The sequence below is a fragment of the Pleurodeles waltl genome, chromosome 11 (genome assembly GCF_031143425.1).
Source record: "Pleurodeles waltl isolate 20211129_DDA chromosome 11, aPleWal1.hap1.20221129, whole genome shotgun sequence".
Classification (NCBI taxonomy): domain Eukaryota; kingdom Metazoa; phylum Chordata; class Amphibia; order Caudata; family Salamandridae; genus Pleurodeles; species Pleurodeles waltl.
In genome coordinates, this window is record NC_090450.1 from 291256717 (window position 1) to 291270235 (window position 13519).

The following is a 13519-nucleotide window of genomic DNA, read 5'->3' on the forward strand; positions in this document are numbered from 1 at the left end:
GCAAATGTGACCTATATCTATACATAATTTGCTCCTGATTTGTGTTGCTGTTTGACACAAAGGCGGCACCAACTTACATTAAGCAAAAACATTCAGTAAGCTTGCAGAGCACTTGCTTCCTAACAGCTAGCAATTGTGGTCCTTAACATAGTACATAAATGACCTTGTATGTTTCCAAAGCATTCCACACATGCAACAACATTGCAGGCAGATATTGGACAAATCGTCTGATGTCACTACAGAGCATTTTTCGTTGTGCACATTTACATGATTTGTACTCACCAACAGGGCCACCAATCACAATCCCCAGGTGGTTTAGCAGATCTTGCTCCCTGGAGATGAGGTCATCCCAGCGGTGCTTCAGCTGGTGATCATTCCTTGGTGTCCGATAAATGCGTTGCATGTGATGCAAGACCTTTGCCCACTGGAGCCTCCGTGCCTCAGTGTGATACCCTTGTATCACCCACCCACCTGCCTCAATCATAAGGGGGAGGAAATGGCACACCAGCCATATAAAACCACCAAGCTCCTCCTCACCCATCTTGCCAAGATGAGGCCTACCCAACATCTTTGCAGCAAAAGATAAATAGGGGATAAAGGGGAACAAAGGAGAATAGGGGGAAATTAGAATATGAAAAACTTAAACTAAGCAACTAAAACACCCCAACTAGACCCAAACTAACACTACCCACAACAGACTCCCAAAAACAACAAAGACAATACTATACAACACAATTGTACACACAAAACACTCAGACAGGATACAACAACAATATTTTATTCACAAAATGACAAGAAATGGACCACACAGGAGACAAAAGCACAATTTAACCAAACAAAACTCTCAACACAGCCACACAGTCAGTAAGTATCACAGACTGCAAAGTAAAAGTGAAAGTCAAGCCACTGTACATAATCTGTAAACAGGATATCCTATTACATCATTTCCTGCCTAAAATGGCGGCTGTTTTTATCGTTATGCGTCAAAAAAAATTACGCATACAGTCTGTGCGTCATTTTTTTAGACGCACAGGAGTAGAAATGAGCCCGCATCCATATATTTGGAAATAGTCTAACACTTAACCAATTTTCTGAGGTACAGTGTGGAAGAATCAATGGTGTTTTCAGGGCATTATGCGTCATTTTTCGGGCATAAGCATCATTTTTTGATGCTTGTGCGTCATTTTTTTATGCCTATGCATCAAAATGTCAGGGCATTAACTGGGTTTGGGTCATTTTACCATTTTAATGTTATGTTACATTTGTGACACAACTGAGCTAGGCTGATTGCACCCACTTTGGTCTTGACGGTGTATGGGCACATGTGAGACATCATACTACTGCGGACCATGCTCCACTACTTCATTAACAGGATTTTCACTCTTGGCTGACACACTAGATGGCCATATGTGTGGCCTACATATATGTATTGCACAAATTGGGCATGTTTGGCATCAGGAAAGGATAGCAATGTGACGCACATAAGTACAATACCTCAATGCCTATGGCTCAATGTGTGTGCATTGGCTACTAATGTAGTTGTTGACCCAGTGTGTGTGCATCAGAAGTTGCATTATTGCAAAAATGCTTGTATGAATGTGAAGTCAATGTGTCCAAACTTCAGATGCAAGTCAGTGTGGGAATGAGAGAGGACATGTGTTAGTCATACATGTAGCAACATCTGTTGTGTGCACTTCCAAGATTTTGGGTAACGTAGACACCACAAATAACAAAGCATGCTTCGGATAGATGGCAGACGCTTGTTCATGTCAATGGTCCAACACTTGCCCATCACATGTCCTGGAAATTTGGATACTGCTTCCTAGGCACTTATTGGTGAACCCACCATGAGTCAGGCACATGTACAGAATAAGGGGGTACCATGTTATTGACACGGAAAGCCAAATGTGAACCACAAATGTCATATAACCCATAGTTGTGGTCATATGACTGAGGCACAACTCTCTTGTGGCAGTGGTGGACCAGCAGACGAGGCAGCACGTGTCCACATATTTCCAGTGACCAATTGCACAGAGGTGTCTGGTTCATGTGTGTTGTCCAATGTTGATCCTGTATATTTTTATGGGTCTATGTTGTCACAGTTGCGTCCAGGTCTCATCATGAGTCAGTGGCGGCTATTCCTGTATCTACTGAGTATCCTTCAGAGATCAATGGAAGTAAAGCCAATGAGGACATATGAACCTACTTGGGGATGGTCCCACCCTGTCACTGCAGACGTTTTACGAGACTGTCAACAGGGCAAGCTTGGTGTGCTGAGTGAGATCATATCTCAGGAGTCATGTCCCGGCAGGTGTCATTACAGCATGTGTACACAGGTTGGCCTGTAAAGTTCCCACTGCACCTGGGAACATCATAGCCTCTGTGTTGATTAATCTTGCAGCTATTCAGCACGCACAGGCCATCAATATGTTGTGAACAATGTGATTCAGCGTGCAAACTGTCAGGGTCCTAACATGTGTGGATTTTTAATGCACATTATCAGAGATTGCTGGCTCTGCTGGAGGCACCATACCCAATCCCTGCATACGGCCCTGGTACACTGTCACACTTTGTCGCTCATGCATACATGATACCCAGACAAGGGATAGGACATGATTTGGGTATTTGGAGACAAGTTCACAATTATGGTACAATAAAAAAGCAGATTATGCTATACAATGTATTTGAGTATGCATTGATGAAGCACCTGACAAAATACCCCCGGAGCAATGTAAGGGTTGGGAAAGCAAGTATGCCACATATGTAGCCACAAGGAACCATTAGGGTAACGCACAGACAGGTGCCAGTCAGGCTGACAGGATGCAGGGTCAATCAGGATCCAGCAATTTCACAAGGTACATACTCAGTGGTCTGACTAAGACTGGTCGGAGGAAGAACAAGACAGTTGACATGGAAAACTGTGTTTGTCCTGTGTTTTGGAAGGTGACATATAAACCCAAGGGCCGTGTTACACTCATTTTTCTAGCAATGCATAACAGTGTAATCGACAAAATGGCAGCTTTTATGCTGTTCCAAGCATCTGCAAGGGCAGTGCATGTTCAAATGGGTGGTCTGCATGGAGGTGCTCACAGGTGTGTGCTGCATCAGACTCTCACAAATCCTGTAGGTGAGATTTGAGTTATAATGGCCAACAGTGCCTTTCATATGGGAAGCAATCTACAGGTGATAACAGGGCTTAGAAACTACAAGCCAGTGCATTATTTGACCTGACTTCCATGCAGTCAGATGTACTATGACAATGGCATACCATACGAAAGGGTGAAGCACACTGGATTACTATTGTTAGTCTGTGTGTGTGTAGAGGAGGGAATATCTGGGTACATTTATTACCATTCCAGGCACCTCTTAAGACAGGTGGGGTGAGACCAGGAGCCTGGGTGTTTCAGGAGTTAGGACATGGGCTGACATGTACATGGAATGTCATGTGCGCAAAGCTTGTCATAGGTGTGGCACTTGTGCTGTCTATGTTCTTCTTATATGGAACTCTAGTCACAGATAGTCCTTGCAAAGATAGGTGCTGTACGACTTACTGCTGTCAAGGGTCTGGTCATACATTCCTGTTACCAATGCAATAGCACATACACTGCCTCGTGTATGAGGCATTTTTTTCCCGTATTGACTGATGGTGTCTTAGTTGTGTGCCATATGCTGCGATGAACCATGTTGCCAACATGTATGTGTGAAATAGATGTGGTCCTCTGCTATTGCCATTCAAAGGTGAAATGTACAGGACATATGTCATTTACAGTGTTTGTGTATGTGACTGTTGTATAATACGCATCACAATTGCTTTGGAATTTTCTGTGTCCTGATCGGTATGTCAGCAATGCTCCATGAGGCTACACTCTTATTCTGATAGTTAGAGATAAAGGTGAGCAAACATGATTAGCCAGACCATGATATGGTGATAATTATCGGTGTTTATTTACATATGTTGCTACAGTGGTGATGGTGAGTTGTTTCAAATGAAATTGTTCACAATATGTTGGCGCCTATGCAATCCAGCAGCTGTGTTTTGTTGTTCCCCCTCATGTTGCAGGCCAGCATCCTCCACTTCCTCCTCTTCAGGCATTTACGGCTCTGGTTCTAATAGGGGAATGTTCCTTCTTACACAAATGTTGTGCAGGATGGCACATGTTAAAATGATGTTACAGACCATTTCTGGTGAATATAGGAGGCTGCCACCAGTAATGTCAAGGCACCTGAATTCCGACTTCAGAATGCCAAAGGTCCTCTCGTCTATGGTGCGTGTCCTCCTATGTGCCTCATTGTAGGCACGCTCTGCTGCAGTGCTTGTGTTGCCAAATGGTGTCATAATCCATGGCTGGATCCCGTACCCCTGATCAACTGAAAGAGAAAAAGATTGGGATCATGTTGACGTAGCTTGCCCCATTCATATCACCTAGCATGGCAGTAGTTGTCTTGTGTTGTCTGTGGCTCTTTTGTGTTATTGTGTTGATTACTAGGCTTCTAGGATGTACCATCTGCATTGGGTTGTTTCCTTGGGTGAACAAGTGTTTGCCTGCTGACCGGTTGTCAGCAGTATGTTTTGGGATTTGCAGTACAGTGTGCACTCCCTAGCATTGTGACTTGTGATACAGGTGTTCCTGTGTCTTCACTGGGGGTGAGATGGTAGTTTCATACACAGATTCACATTGACAGTGGTGGTAACACGTTAGCATCTATGTACCCTAGATATCACATACCTTTAGACATATGCAATGGAATAATTTTAACATCAGTGAGATGCTTACATTTTGCAGCGTGACAATCAGCCAAACCTCACCATACGTTGTGATCATTGACGTCTTGACATTAGAATGTACACTAATTTCAGATGTGTGACAGGTTCACTGCTGACCTATCAAACATGCCTAGGGGTGTCACAACCTCAGTGTGTTCCTGTCCACATGTCGCTGTCGTGGAGTAGGAGTTGGTGTCCTAGATGGTTGCTGTGCAGTGTGTATATAAGTAGGTTTCTGTACCTAACAACAAGTAGTCCATTGCCATATCGTTCATCCTGGAAGTGTTGATTGATGGTACAGTGGCGGAAGATGAATGAGTCATGGACACTCCCAGGATACTTTGCCACGATATTGGTGATCAATCCTTGGTGATCCACAATGTCCTGCACATTGATGGAGTGTGTGTGCTTCCTGTTGCGGTATAGGTGTTCAGTTGCAGCAGGTGGCAAAAGGCTTACATGTGTGCAGTCAATGGCAGCAAGGACGTGTGGGTATCCATTAATGAGGTAAAACCGCTGTTTTGTCTCCTGCTGCTTCTGCTGTGTGTTTTGGAAGCAGATGTGGCGGGGTGGGAGTCCGATGATGGCATCAAGTACTTTGGGCAAGAAGGCGGAGAATGATGGGTGTGATATCCCGGCAACCAGGGCGCCAGTGGTTTGAAAGGAGCCACTTGCCAACATGTGTAGTACAGCTAGCAGCTTGGTTTTTGTTGGGTTGGTGCGGGGTGTCTGCAAGCTGGGTGCCAACTGTGGCTCAATGTTGCGAAGCAGCTGTTGAATGGCTTGCCAGTTCAAACGGTACCTCTGGATGATGTCATGTTCCCTGAGGCCATGAAGGGTTGTCCTGGTGCGGAATATCCTCTCCTGTCTTCTGCGTTGCCTTTGGGGCCCCTGCTGGTGTTGTGGTAGCTGCTGTTGTTGTTGCTGTGCTCTGCGTCTGCGTGCACGCTAGATGAGAAGCACCTCCATGTCTCCCTTTTGCTGCTCTGCTGTTGCTTCTGTGTGTTCTGATTAAATACAGGTGTGTCTGCCCCATTTTAATGCCTGCCCTGACCCAGGCGTTATTTTTGACACAAATCCGGCTGTGTGTCATTTTCCGACTCCGCCTCCCGGCCGTGTGGGATTTTTGCCAGGAAGCATGAATACGACACACGGGCGTTAAGTCAATTTTTGGATGGGAATGCCTACCTTGCATATGATTAACGCAAGGCGGTTTTCCGCATCCAGAAAATGACGCACACAGTGGGATTTTGACATCCGCAGGCTCGGGCGTCAAAGTTTAAATATGGGGCAAGGTTTGCGCAGAATGTGCGCCAATTTTTTGGGGCGCAGACAGAGTATAAATATGCCCCAAGGCGTTTATATTGGAATTAATTTTGGTGGAATTTTTGGGTCTTCCACGGTTAATGTCTCAGAAATATATTCTGGAATCCGCTTGTGAGAGTGCATGTATTCCATCATTTTCCTCATATGCTTTTTGTTTGGAGGGTACTCCCTCACTTCCACGAGTGCTGAAGGAGACATTTAAACTTTGAGTCCATTGAGTTATCAAAACTGTCATCATTTTACATATTTTTTTCCTCCTCTTCCAAAACTTTCTTGCCTAACGGTTCAGGACGTTCTTGGAATACCCACCACCTTGAAAGATATCTGTGAGTGCATATGGATGCTTTGTGGCTGCCCTTACATTGGCACTGCCATTGTCCTGACTTTGTATCGAAAAGACACCAGTAGTCCTGTTTGCCAGTGTAAACAGAAAAATAAACAAATCTCCCAGAAAAACCATGCTCAGAAAGAAATATTGGAAATACTGCACAAACACCTGCTTCTGCAGCTGATGCTATTATTTATTTGCACTCTTGTGTTATAGAAATACATTTTTTCTGTAACATTTGCCTTAATGATGACTCTGGAAGTTCTTTTGGGCATTGGAATGGTTTTGCGTTTTTGGCCATTTCAAGGTGTTTGCATTCAAGTGCAGGATATCCACTGCGGCTAGCCATTGCCATAAATTCTCTACACTGAGCAATTTCACAATTGTATTGTTGTTTAGTAATTGTTTTTTTAACATGAATTGGTGCTCTTTGTTCACTTTTGCAATGGGACATGAAATGTATTCCATTTTTGCAATCCACACAATATACTGGAATACTGTTGTGAATGTTTTGTTGATGATGCTGGAGTGTTGAATGACTTACAAATGTTATACTGAAAATACTACACTTTATTGTTTTTTAAATACCCTAGAAGCTGGTATTAATTGAAATAGTTTATTTGATTTCTTTATATCCTTCATTAAAATAAGTAGAATAATAATGTTATTTGAAAGCTAAACATATATGGCCATAAACATTAATTTGCACCTGAATATATGCATTATTACTGTATGCACTTGTATAATGTGTGCATTTAGTGGCTTTCCATATTAGAACATTAATAAAACATTGTTGGAAAACAATTAAATGAAGTTAATAGTTTCTCTTTACTGTTACAAAAAAGGTAATTGAAAATAATTCTTGGATTCGTTAGTCTGATTTTCTTTCATTATTTGGCCAAAAAGAAAGAAATACTGAAAATGAGTAACATTATAAAGAATGAATGTTTTGGTTTTCATTTTATGTCAAATTGTCAGCACAGCAGTGTGATTTCACTAAAACGTGCCAAGAATTACTGGTATATTACTTTTGCTAATAAACTCTAGATATGTTGTAACCGTACACTCCCTTCATGCCTATGATCTTAGAAAAATGACATTTACAATACATTCTATATGTCAAAACTCTCAAAAAAGAAGTTGTTAATTTTTTTTTGTCTTATACCTTTGAAATTTATATGATAGAACAAATACCATACCATGTTGTTTATCCATATGACCTTTGGAGTTTAATGAATGGGTTATAAGTATCTGAACAGACAGGACAGTGCCAATGACTTCTAGATGAGCTGGATTGTAATGGTATACAATACATGGAATTTTATATTTATCTGTAGAGGAAAGAGAAAAACCACATAGTGAATAAAACATCAACCTATCAAAATGTATCTCAGTGCCTTTGTCTGGGTGACGCAGTTAGGGTGATGCAGCCAGTTCGCACCCACAATAACCATGGTAGGGAGAGAAGAGAGCTGCTGGGTCTCACAGGCACAGCCTTAGCATTGGGGGCACTCAGTGTAACAATCTATGTTAGCGTTCCCCCATTGACCCCCTTCTGTTCAGATTCCCTCACTACCACCCACCAGTGGTGCCCCTCATTTCTCCTTTCTCCTTTCCAAAATATATTTATTTTTATAGCACTGCTCATCCCAACTTAGATAGTCAGACTACTTATCATCACAAATATGAAGATACAGAGAGTGATGCACATGAATAAATCAATATATACAAAATTTACTTAGGCAAGTGGAACTAAAAGGCGCTTTGTCTGACGAAACGAAGGGACAGATTAACTACATTTTCAAGCTATATATTAACAAATGTTGCTGTGGGCGCTTGCCTGAAAAGGAGAGAGCACAGCAGGACCATATCGCCTAAGTTGTAGTAATGTTGCCTTTCTCTCCTTCCCTGTAGTGCTGGTGTACATGTGTCTGCCTCGAGCCAGTGCACGCAGTTTTGCCCTATAGTGCAAGGGTGTGTGTGTGTGATGTCAAGCATAGATTTTAAAATGGAAGGGTATCCATCCAAAATAAAATTCTGTGTTTTAACCAAGTTTCACATCCTGTGACTTTGGATATGTTCTCTACGGTGCAGCACACATGCAAAGTTTGAAAAGTTTGGAGGAAATAAACATTTTATCCAAATTTAAGCCTGAAGGAGGTGTAATATTTTGTTTCAAATCCCTTTCTATCAAAGTTAATAGATGAGGATTAGTGTCAAATTCCATTGTTGATTGAATGGGAATGTCCACGTACCATGCATGCTACAGCTGCTTTACATACAGTAGTGCATAGTGATACTTTGTGTAGCCTAATTAACCTCTGAGCTATCTACATAAAATACACATCTGTGATCTGCATGTCACATGCTGTGCTTTCAAGATGGAACACTAATATCTCTCTGCACTCTTTCATAAGCCAAACCTGTGCCTTGATCAATCCCAGATCTATTCATCAAGTGCATTAACCACCAGAGTTATCATGCCTTTGTAATTCTCTCTTGAAAAATGACATAAACACAAACATCTCTCCAGGATGCTCCATTCTGGGTTCAGCATGTTATGAAGTGGGCGCTTCCTTGACCCTGGCTCCCAGTACGATGGCACCAGCCACAGAACCCTAAAGCCAGTACTGGGCTCTTACTCTAATATTGAAAGCTGGGTCATGTTTGAGGGAGTTGGCTGGGGCTTCAATAACATGTTCCTCAATAACACATTATTTAATGCAAGAGTACCAAAAATGTACAGTTGCATGTTTAGTACAGCAGTAAACATGTCATGTTCCATATTATTACAATATCAAAGTTAAAGAGATATAAGAGAATTTTTTTTACTGCCTCACAGATTATATTCACAAGATTTTTACTGTAGGAAACAAAACTCCTAAGAAGCAGGAAGCCTCCTCAAATTTATTTTACCTGGCTCTACAAACATAACACTTGCAACCTATTCTTTAATACCTTTTTGTGAAACTTAAAAAGTTCCTTGGCAGGGACTATTTATGCAGGTGCACAAAGTTGTTATATGCTATCTGTTACCATTTTTAGACGTGGCGAGGTGAGGGACTCAAATAAACAATTTTGGTTTCACCTGTCATAGGTCATGCCATCTTTCCACATTTATCAATTTATATTACATACGATACAAATAGGGGTACTGCTGACATCTTAAGCCACGGGCCAGATAACAGAGTGTTTCTTAAATGTTACCAGAACCTCAAAATGTCTATATAAGACCCTGTTGAACATTTTATGGTTTATGCATTTTTTATATAACATGTTTATTTAACAAGATTTAGCTTGAGAAACATGTTTTATTCAAACCACAGCTCATAATAGGCAATGATTAGAATTAGCATGTTTAGGTTTTGTTTAACTTTCATAAATAAATTGATGTACAAATGGAACTTGATGAGAAGAATGGATTTATGTGATTCTGTAGCTAGTGCATTTACTACATTATTCTGGATTCTACTCATATGTCACATGATTTCTTGCGTAATTTGGAAATTTCACAAAAATATTTCCAGGACACAAATTTATGTATATATTAGTCCTCCACGCTGCACATTTGTTGTAGATATGACAATTGTATAGCATTTTACATATGCATTAAACAATTACATTACCTTCAGATCCACTAGTAAGAAGGATTGCCCATTTTCAGTGCTTAGTAAGAAGATGGTGCTCTGTGCGTTTTATTTTCTGTGGGCAATAAGAGCAAAAATCACTTTCACTGCACACCAGAAGAAAATAAATTGTGTTTAATGGAAAATTAAAACTTCATGTTTGTTTAGTTGTTCTGCAATAACATATAATAATAAGAGAGTAGATTGCTATATATGCAAATATGCATTAGAATAACCATAATGATGAACAATCAGAACTGGAAAGTTATAGTGCTGGTGGACACTAAATACATAAGTACAATACAAAATTAAAACAATTGATATTTAAATTGTTCCTATGCTGCCAGAAGATCATGACATAATACATCTGTACTCATACACCCACTACCTGCCAATTAACTACAGCTAGAGAAAGGCACAATTGACAATACACAAGTAACTGCTTCAAACATGCAGTGAAACAATATTCCATGAGACAAAAACACACCACTCCTCGAACATATAAAACCTCAGATACTTTAAAAGAGTCCATGAAACCTTTAATTTACCATCCTGATCAATCCTCACAAAATCATTTAGACAGTGGCAAATTATCCATTGTTTTGTCAGATAGCTAAAGAAATATTAACCATAATGAGAGATCCTCATGTGCCTGAAGGGGATATCTGTACTGTGAAGGGAGCAACCACAGTAATGATACATTCATAGCACTGAGGTTTTCACAATGGGCGCAATGTTTAAAGCACTTACTGTGCAAATGTTTTTTGTTTTCAAGAAACAAAACTGCCAAAGCAGGAGTTTCTTGATAAAATCATGCCAACAATATCAGGGAATTTGCTCACTGGCCGTCTAGACCATTATTACCTGTCCTTACACATGTCTACTGTACATCCTACAGCAGACAGAGGTATGGAAAATGACTGTTAGTCACCCTGCATTCAATATTGCAGGTTACTTTAACCTATTGGCTCCTTGGTTGATGGGCCACCAAGGGACCCTCGACTTTTAGGGAGGTAGGTGTCTTCCAGATTTGCAGTGGTATTTCACAAGGAATCTGGGCGTTATATTGAGAAAAGTACAAATAAAGAGACAAAAACAGGGCCAGTGTAAGAAAGAAGAGGATAGGTCTATGGTGCTGGGACTGAAGAATATATACTGGCAGAGCATAAGGACCAATCGGAATTCCCCTTACAGGCTACAGGGTGGGATAGGCACTTTTAGGGCACCTTAACTATAAGCAACTGGAATTACTTAGTGGCAAGCAATATGGTTCCTAAGGTAAGGTTCCTGGTTCTCTTGTTTGCACATCCATTATTAATTACATTTCATCTCACTGATGTTCCATGTCGCATTTACCTGCAGTGTGTTACCCTACTGTCTCATGTCCTTCAGAGTGACTTGGAGTGAGTGTCTTGGTAAGGTCTGTGGTATTCACCGTCACCACATAGAGCTTATGGTAAATCTATTCTGTCATGAGAGGGGAAGGTTGTCATTCCTATTAAACCACTACAGAAATATATACTCTGTTCTTTAAAGATGTCATCCTTCTGCTGGAAGGCACATTCCATCTCTACAGTAACATTCACCTGCTGAAGTTCCACAGACGAGGGTCTGCAACGGTTGTATTCTCTCCCTCTTCTGTCTTATACCCTTCTACTCCTTTCATAGAGTTTTTGTTCTCCAGATATACATGATGTGTATTATAATCACTATATTGCACCACTCTACATATAATTAGTTTTCTATCTTCCTACAAGGCACTTCATTCTGACAAAGAAGGAAAAGGACCAATTAAACCCAAGACAAGCACATAGTATTAGCTTTGATTGAGACACGCGGACAGCAACATTTGATTTGTTGAGTCCATTTCAAAGAGTACAAAGTTATAGCTGGCCCATGAAAACTCAACTGCAATCTCAAAGTTCAACTCTTAAAGCCTGTATCTTCGTCAATTTTGTAACATTAAAAGAATGTTTATTTTTTTTAAATTCAATTCTGGTGTACCAAGCCCCAATAGCACAAACTGGTTGTTCGTAGTCATATAATAGTAACGTGATAAGATGCACCTGGATTTCATTGGAGAGACAGCACATTAAATAACACCAAAACAGCATTGATTTAGTAAGTGAACAAACTGTTTTCATTTGCAGGTGATACATATAGACAAAAAATGGCACTCTATAGAAACGAATAATACTGGAAATAATGGAAATTATCCTTTATCTGCATTGGGTCTGCATACAGCTACAGAGAATGTGTAATACTTTTCTGCAAATATTAACACCTTTGTTTTGTCAATGTTAGTTATATGATTATTCAACTACAAAATAATTACTGTATTTCAAATAGTCTCAGATTGAATAATGCCAAAACATAAAGATATAAAAACATACTTAAATAAAGAACATCTACTTTTTGGAGATGTGTTTGTGTTATTAGTCAACAGTGAAGGTCCATTAAGGACAAACAAGAGAGGCTAATATAGGACCCTACTTAGAGATATTGTTTAGAAGTGTCTTAGAAGAAAGGGTTACATGTCACAATACTGAGCATAAAAATATAGATAAAGAAAAAATGTATACTTGAAAAACCTTTACATCTCATGAAAATGCTAAGTATATTATGAGCAAACTATTGTAATGATTAATTATATAGAGACTTAACCTAATAATTTATATATTTTTAAATAACTGAAATAACAATATTTTTTACAAGGCTAAGGTGGTCATTCTGAGTTTGGCAGCCTCACCCGCCACCTGACTGCTAGTGCTTTCAGGACACCGCCGGCCATACTCCAAGTTCACCTCAGGGCCAGCGGGCGGAAACAGTGTGGCATAAAATTTATGTCAATGTAGTGGTGCAGCGGGTGCAGCAGTAATTTGGGCACTGAAGTACGCGATGGGGCTGTGCATGGGGGCCCCTTCACTGCCCAAGTCAAGTGCATGGGCAGTGCAGGTGCCCTCAGGGGAACCCGGGCACCCCCATTCTGCCAGCTTTTCCATGGTGGTGTAAACTGCTATGGAAAGGCTGGCAGAATGGAAGTCGTAATCTGGAGGGCAGCCCTGCTTGCAGCACTCCCCTGGCGGATTACAACAGCTGGGACTGCCAGGCAGGAGGCTGACTACAGCCTGGCTGTGTCGGCTGTTTGACCTCAGTGGTCCAATGGCCACTGTTAAACCTGACAGCCTTAGGGTGGACACCCCTTACTTTTTGCCTGCCTCCCTCCACTTTTTGGACACTGTTTTTGCTGGTTTTAAGACTCTGTGCACTTTACCACTGCTAACCAGTGCTAAAGTGCATATGCTCTCTTCCTTTAAACATAGTAACATTGGATCATACCCAATAGGACTATTTAATTTACTTATAAGTCCCTAGTAGAGTGCACTATGTGTGCCCAGGGCCTGTAGATTAAATGCTACTAGTGGGCCTGCAGCACTGATTATGCCACCCACTTAAGTAGCCCCTCAACCTTGT